We start from the raw sequence: 8,375 nt of genomic DNA on the forward strand, positions 1-8,375 counted from the left end.
TCTTCGTCTCATTGCTTTCCTTTCTATAATGTACTTATGAACAGGATTAAACTAACTTCGTTCGGGACAGTCTTATATTTTCTCTCGTTTACGCGAGTGAATTTATTGGTCAGAGGCTGTAGGAGTGGTGAAACCATCTTTTCAAGAAATCAGATTTGAAATTTACCTCGTTGCATGGAGAAGGAAAAGTGTCTCAGGGAAAAGCTAAGAAGATTAGGATTTCGATACGGCCAAGCAGTGCATGTTTAATATTCGTGACTGCTATGGAATACCCCAAGCTAATGTCTCATTCCCACAAAAAGTACTTCTCTAACCTGTTTTAGGATCTGAATCACAGGGATTACGCTTAACGTTTCTCTGCGACGTTCCGTTTTTTTCGTTGTGTACGTACAACGTTTTTTGTTCCTGATGAAACAAAAAGCAGAAATAAGTAACGTTTCTTTGCTATCAGCTAGAAAATCCATAAACATTCTGTCGGGACCACAGTATAGCCATTAGAAAATTTAACATAGCTACTGGAAGCGATCTACCGCTGTTAGCAAAGGTAGACATTGAAAAGAGCAGATTTAGCACGTGTCTGCAGATCAGCCTAGCATTAAATAGTTCCTAGTGTTTTCCTTGCTCCTGCTACTGTCCATTGTTATTGTTACTATTACGAACTGCTATAGAAACATCGAATGCATAAAAGTGAGACGATATCCCTGGCAATCGAAAGTAATAGCCACATACCGGGATGAACTCTCTGGGTCCTCCCTTTTTTGCTATAGGAGTTTACTTAGTATTTTCAAGTGAATGCCTTTTCTAATTGCCGTCAAAGAACGGTAATTATAGAGCTCATTCCAAACTATCGAGCCTAGCAACGGCGCTAACACGGCTTATACTTTTGATTGTGGAGCTTCTTCTAATTCTATACACAAATGTATACGCGAACCCAGCAAATCAATAATGCAATTCCCAGCTTGTCGTGCATTCGAAGTTCGATGTGTACTCTAGTGTGTATTCAAGGTCGACAATACCTGTAACAAATAGGGTACCATGAAGCTCGCAAGTAATCAGCAGAAGGAATTTTATCCCAGTCAATCAAAAGACTGCGATAGGCAGCATTTTCAGGGCAACAAATCGTAGCCGTTTTGTAATTGCATAATTCAGTATTCAAAGTGGGCTCTAGAATAGGTATCGCGTCCTGAACAAAGTTGCTAGTAAATGTTACGAGGGAGACAGGGCGTTTCTTCTTCCCCATCCAGTACAATCGCCGCTCACTCACTGCATCGTGTAGGGCTTGTGTTGCATCTAAGCAGACAGCCACTAAACCTCGACGATAAAAAAAAACCGGAACATTACTAGCAACCGATCGGACTGAAGGTTTTCTTTAAGCACGCAAGGCTGGATTCTGAATCAAGCTCTAATTCCCGCATAGCCTTTTCACAGGGCTTCGCTTTTTCAACTGCTGTGGCTTGGCTTTGCCCGCGATCGCCCCTTTGTTTCCTGCCAACTTGTCCTACCTTTGCAAGAACTCTTCCCTCCCATACAGACGCAATAAGCCGTGAAAGTCGGGGGAAAGCGGAGTCCGCTTTTCGAACCGCTCGGGCGTACGTAATACTTTCAGTGGGGTCCGTTAGCAGATTAGCTCTCTAGTCCTTCGGTGCAAAACTCGCGATGTCAGCACGAGTCAGCTGACTCCGCAGACGAATATAGGCTATATGAGGTACAGTGTGCCGCCATATCAGATGCAGTATCCGCTGTTCCCTATTGCTGGTGCTAACATCATCGATACGCAAAGCCTTAGAATGCGTTTGATACATGAGGGTTGTGCAGCATCACCGGTTGCTGACTTGAAACGGTCGCAGTGGTTTTAATTTTTTCAATGGGGTTGTACTAAATTCTGATACCGATTTGTTGCTGAAAAAAACGTTGTTAGACAAAATAGAATATCATAATGGCTCTCGATTCAGATGAAAGATTATCGCGTTAATAATGGGACGGCACGAGCGTGCTCAGTTAAAACGATACCTAAGTAAACAAGATCACGGCTGTTCGTGTTTACATTGTCCCTGAACATTTCTGTTAGTTAATTACAATGGCAGAGAATAAGGTGAACCATAAAAAGAATTCGGTAAGAGAATAGATTGCATCGATAATCTCCAATTCTGATTGCAATTATATCAGGCCAACCTTCAAGACGCATCGACAGCAATAAGCGGACTTCTCCTTTTGAAGGCATCAATAGGTTTCTTAACGAAACAAATCGTAATCTACTGGCTAATTCCTATATACGAGTGGAGGTAATTCTTGAGGCCGGCCCATAGGTACATCACGGCTGTAGGAAAAAGTGCTGAAGAGACGACGCTGCAATAATCTGAATCAAAACACTGCAGTATAGCAGGACACGATGTCAAGATCAGATGTTCATCTGGACGTCCTACGCTACTCTAGTGGTATAAAGATTGCGTGATTCTGGCTTGCGTGGCCAAGCGCCCGCACTCATAGCTTTAGTAGTAAAGTTCAAAAGACTCCAAAGCCGGAAATCTTTATTTTAACGTCAAAGCGAAGTGTGTGAGAGTTATAACAATTGCTATAGCAAGCTGGTTGTTGCGCTCTTCTTTAGGAAGAATTGCACGAAACCGACGATCGTACGCTCCGCTGTACAGGTTTACAAAAATCAGTCTCGGTAGATGCGATCGTCGGTGTACCTCTGATATTAACAAGCAAAGTCAAAGTTCACAGTTTTGGCAGACAATGAGAAAAAGTAGCAATATGCAAAGGCATGGGATGTGAATGTCCAGCACATGGCACCTATAGGTATTCTCTTGGTCAGTTTCCTATCAGATTATTTAGCAATGCAGTCGATATCGATGTATTGCTAGCTAATTGATTGAAGATTGCTTTATGAATACTAGAATATTCATATCTGATTTCTGATTGGGTCAGAGCTCGTTAAAGATCAATATCGTAAAGATTTATTCATCATAGAACGTCTATAGGTATGTATATACAGAATGGGGCGAAAGTATCTTGACAGCCTAGAAAAACGTAATTTGGCAATATCAGAGTGTTCATTAGATTTCTTTTAATGTTTCCTGTATTAGCTTGACTAGATGTGATCTATCAAGTAGCCTTTGAAACAACATGACCCATGCAACTTATTTAACTCGATGAAGGTAATCCAATAATCTGCCAACACCGGATTAGTTACGCGTTTTATTCGTATTCGTAGTGATAGATGGCCCACAAATTAGCTTTAAGTCTTTAGCAAACTCTGGTCCCACTTGTCTTAAGTCTTTTTACAAAATTGACATCATAAGTTCCCTATGCCTTTAGCCAGCCTTATACATATATTATTATGTCTAAGATCTAGCGCAAACTTACTAAGTAACATTGGTCCTGGCACGTGCCTTTTACATATAGCATCTATATCTACCTCATTTTGGTGTTTTAGGATTATTTTCCTATAGCTACAGCGGCAGGTAACATAGTCTCCACTAGCCTAGGTCGTGACAATGCAAATCTGACGTATGGATCCATACATCAGTCCCCTCTGCTTATTGAGTGTTGATGGTCACTGCTTTTCATAGATCCACAGGCTAGGATCACTCCTTATCGGTTCGACGTTTTTTTGTTCTACTATGTTTCATATCATACAAGATTGTTCGAGAAAATGCAAGGCTAGAACAACGTTTTCGAATTAAAAACAAGCATCTAGATGCGGTAATGTATTACCCTATTAATCTGCGCCAACAAATATAATTTATCAGGTTTCGGCCCAGAAATGTAACTGCTATTAAAGCCAATTTTATAGCAAAAGTGTCGGTAGTAAAGATCGAAGTAATCGTGTTTGGCCCCTAGAGACAACTATTCATACATATGTAACTAGGACAGCACTTATTTACTTAACTTAAATATATGCAATAAATGTAAATGCTTAAGGAATGAAATCCGAATTCGAATGATACTCCTTCGGTACTAGGCGTCGGTTTTTTTTGAAACAGCAAACGGTTATTATCGATACGGTCGTATGAGGAACGACTTGCCAAAGGTTGCGGTATTGGAGCCGAGTAACTATTGCTGCCCAGCTGAGTCTTGACGGATCGGTTTGTTCTCTGTTGACAACCGTACTCTTCTGCACTCCGCGGCATAGTTTCAGCAATTTATTTTCCACTGCGACTGTTTCTAAATAATTGACAACAGCTTAATCAATTGCTCGGCGAACGATATGACCAACTGTGTCATATCTGGTCGCTACGACAACACCGATAGAGTTGCGTATGGTAACGGATCGTGGAACACGTTGATCTGGTTGAAAACGCATCGACTTCGTACTCAGCAGAACGTCACCAGTCTACTGAGATATACATATACTTTACTAGATTTTGATGGCAGATATTCTGTTCTGTGAAACGAATGAAGATTAATAGCCTAACCTTGGTATGCAATGGGCTTGCTACTGTCTTAATGAGAACACCGCAGACTCGTTCCCTCTTCCCTGCATATTTTTCCTAAGCTGATTTATGAGCACGTCACGCTTCACATGTCATTGTGTATTAATAGTTTCGATGTCATTAATAATAACGATGATCAATCAAGCATGTGTTTCAATAACACTTCGGTGCCTAACATATTGGACAAATATGCCCAAGTCGGCCTAGCACGCATTTAAATCTCCAGGTAAACTTTTTCAATTGTTAAGACATGAGATTTTCGTCATAGGAAGTTTTCTTACCGCCTTTAGTCAACCCACAGAAATCATAGCGCTGTTTGTGAGATTACCCCCAACATGTATCCATACATATACACGTTGCTCGTTTAATATGATAGGATAAAAAGCAGTATCTTATCTGTTACGGCAAATCGTCGACACCCCTTGGTGGGGAACTATTCGGATTCCAGACCAATGGGAAGCGAGGCGCCACGTGGCCATGTACGCCATTTGGAAAATCACACTTTCACCTATAAAGTTATCAGCTGAGAACAATTTCGAAAAATTTCGCAGCGGCGCTATATTTTAAACTATATAGAAAGTGTGCCACTCGTATATCATTCACCTAGGCACTAAGTGATTATAGAAATCTTTAATGAAGCTCGTTTTTACCAACGAAGCGTAGGCATTTATAATAATAATAATTCACATTGCATAAAAGTTCCACTCGAGGATTCCACGAACTGCCGTTGATACAGATGAACTTGGGATCAGTTTATTTAATAGCTATTTATTATTTTAGCAGCGATAGAGGTTTCGTCTTTGTTCGTACCTATGTAGATTCAGTAGTCTCAAAAGAATCTATACCGGTTTTGCTAGATACGATTCGTTTTACATCTCACGAACGTCTGTGAATAGTCACATCGGTGCTCTGAGCAGCTATAAGATCCAATTTGTATAATCCAGTAGAACGAAAACGAAGACATACGGATCCAGTGCTTGTAATGGTCTCTGGAAAACAAAAGTCCTTTTGCCTTTTAAAATTTTTTTTTTTTTTTCATTACCAGTGTATTTGTTTCTCGCATTGATTGTTTAAGTAACTAAAATGTGTAGAATTCACAAAGAGATTTTTGAAATCTACCGTTAGTGTTCAGCCAGCCTTCGAGGTAAAGCGAATCGAACGTCCATGACCCACTATTCTCCCAATCAGTTGAAAATGTCTTGTAGATCCAATGGCGCACCTATGATAGTCTTTAGCGATCTGCTAGATAGAGCGGACAATTGGGGGTCGTGGTCCACGAAAGCAGTTAGGTACGCTAAGACAACTGCTCCAAGCAAAAAAAATCTACGACGCTCGTCTTGATTCGTTAGACAATAAGTCATGAGAACGTTTGAAATCTACATTATTTCCATAAATTTCTAACTTGCATAACAGAGAAAACTATGAGTGTTTCGGTCTTAAGCATCATTGGTCGAATGCTGCATTTCCCTGATTCAAATAGATCGCATGGCAACTAACTAGTCTTATTTGGTTCTTAGAATAATTTTGCAATGGGCTTTCTAGCTCGACTGGCACTCTACTAACAATACTTGTTCCGATTTCTTGCTGGAGCAGCGAGACCTAAGCATGATTTGCTATCTATGCATACGTCCTGTTGACCTGCACACAGGCTAGAAACCGAAAAGTTGCTTTTCCTAGGAAGGCTTAGCGTTATGTGGAGGTATTGTGGGAGTATGTTCAAGTCTAATGTCAGAAGAGGCTGCCTAAGCTCCTTGATACGCCAGTCTAGAAATGGGATAATTCATTGTCAAAATTGAAATCCAATAATCATCGTACAACTGCGTAGCGTAAATTATAAGCAGATTGAGGTATCATCAATCAATCCTATGAAAGAAGGCACCGATAAACGTGGTAACCGATCTACTGATTCATAATGAGGCAGTAAAGTTTAAGTTAGAGACGTATTATCTATCCTCCACCACGCCGTCAATATGCATTCCCACTGGGTTACGCTGCTTGCGAAACCGCCTGTAACGAATATTCCGGCTAATTCATTCAGCGAACTACACAGAATTTTCAACTTTTTTCACTTTTCGCTCTAATTAAAAGCTTAGAGTTTCGTTTAGTAAGTTGAACATTTATAGGAAACTTGACTGCAGTTAACGACTGTCTGTTGAGTATCCAGCTGTGTGTAAAGCACTTACTGAAATGCGTTGTAAAGTGTCAGGAACGATTGCGATGCTAGCTTCTCTGCAGAACTTACCTTGTCTTGGCGAGATCCGCTTGTCTGCTATTGCTCCTATAAAGTTTGCAGATCCATCTGTACAATTGTGTGTATATGTCTCCCGGCAGCGGTCCAGAACAAGAAAACCCATTAGCATAGCATCTATGACAGGAATCCGTTTGCTCATTTAGGTCGTTTGGAAAGAATAGCCGTATGATGTTTTGTAACGATTGCGTTTGTTGCATTTTAAGAACATCTTTCTAATAAATCGATCTTCGAGCCATTTACAATAAAAATCAAGCTTTACAGACGATAGAAAGCCATCTCTTCAACAAGTCACTCGCTCAAATGTCTTCTAAGTTACTCTTCAGTACGGATCTCCGTTTGTCTGTGCTGGCGAGGCTGTATCGTATGATGCGTACGACTTTATATGGATGATATTGGTTTTTTAATAAGGTAACACTGCGCGGTACTAGCACGTAGCAATCTTTGCTAGAAGTTAGGTACTAGCAGACGAGACACCTCACCATGCCTGATAGTAATAAACGTATTCTCTGTAGACATCGTGAAGTAGCTAACACTTCCGATAGTACTCCTAATCGTATGGTTTTCAAAGACGGAACATAAAGCCCAAATATAGAAATAATAAAATCAACATTATTATTTTTTCTAGTGAAATTATTTAAGAACAAAATCGATTTAAAATCAACCCTTGATATGTTAACACTAGCATATTATTTCCATAGCTCGGATTCACATAATAAATCTGAGATGCAGATGGAGTTAATTGGTTAACTCATCACATTTCATGCCAGATTCATTGTGAAGCAGTACTAAATATAGTGAAGAAATACATGTTTGGGCTTTATTGGGTGGCTTGATGGGGACGCAACAACGTACACTGCTGTACCACATAGGTCCGGGGCAATCACAAACAGATATATAAGATACAAGCTATACATCACACAACGAACAATCAGTCATCTGTTAAACAGAGCGACAGGCTCAATTAACCATTGAAGCAATGACAACAAACGTTTGTGATGGATCCTGTTGACCCGATCGGTCTCGATCTCATGGTAATCTAACGCAAGACGATGCAGTCTTATCCAGATCCTAATGTTAGCCTTAATGGGCTACAGATATTGTGCACGTCTACTGACTTTCACATCAGTGTAAACAGACGAACCTTAAATACACCATTAGATGATGTCAGAAGCTCAACGAGCTTAGCGCACCTGCTATTGTTCAACCGGAACATTCAGCAGAGGTCTCTTCGAATCAAAATAGCGTACCTACATTTGGCCTGATCGCTGCGCTCGTGGCCAAGGTGCGCATTGCCTATTTAGGAACAGTTTAAGCAATGCTACAGTCACGTTGTTGTCCCTGTAACGGTGATGTGAACATCGAACGTGACAAGCCAAGACATAACCTTTTCGAATTATCTTAATGAGAAGAATCATGTCCCAGACAAACGGAGGATAGATCTTTGCAGAATGCACTGCAGTACCACGCGATTAGCTTCTTTGTAGGTATTTTTTAGGAGGAAAAAGCGACTATGTGAAGCTACTTGAGGGATTTTTTTCTCATCGATACCCTTATGAGGTTCACGCAACTGTACACCTATACAGCTCTTTTCAGCACCATAATCTAGATACCAAAATCACGCCATAGTCAAGCCATGTTTTCTGAATCGCTTCCTTTGTGCCCCATGACCTGATCTGATTAGGTTGCGT

At 40.5% G+C, this 8,375-nt stretch overlaps 1 long non-coding RNA gene across 1 annotated transcript; it reads right to left on the bottom strand.

The window, feature by feature from the left end:
• Nucleotides 1-5,167: 5,167 nt before the first annotated feature.
• Nucleotides 5,168-7,817, bottom strand: LOC147757491 (uncharacterized). The gene is made up of 2 exons (XR_015320278.1): nucleotides 6,679-7,817; nucleotides 5,168-5,425 (listed from the first exon to the last, which is right to left on the bottom strand). It is a non-coding gene; the product is annotated as an uncharacterized LOC147757491 (long non-coding RNA).
• Between the last annotated feature and the right edge of the window lie 558 nt (nucleotides 7,818-8,375).

The sequence above is a fragment of the Varroa destructor genome, unplaced genomic scaffold, assembly GCF_002443255.2.
Source record: "Varroa destructor unplaced genomic scaffold, Vdes_3.0 BEIS01000002.1, whole genome shotgun sequence".
In the NCBI taxonomy this organism is placed as follows: Eukaryota; Metazoa; Arthropoda; class Arachnida; order Mesostigmata; family Varroidae; genus Varroa; species Varroa destructor.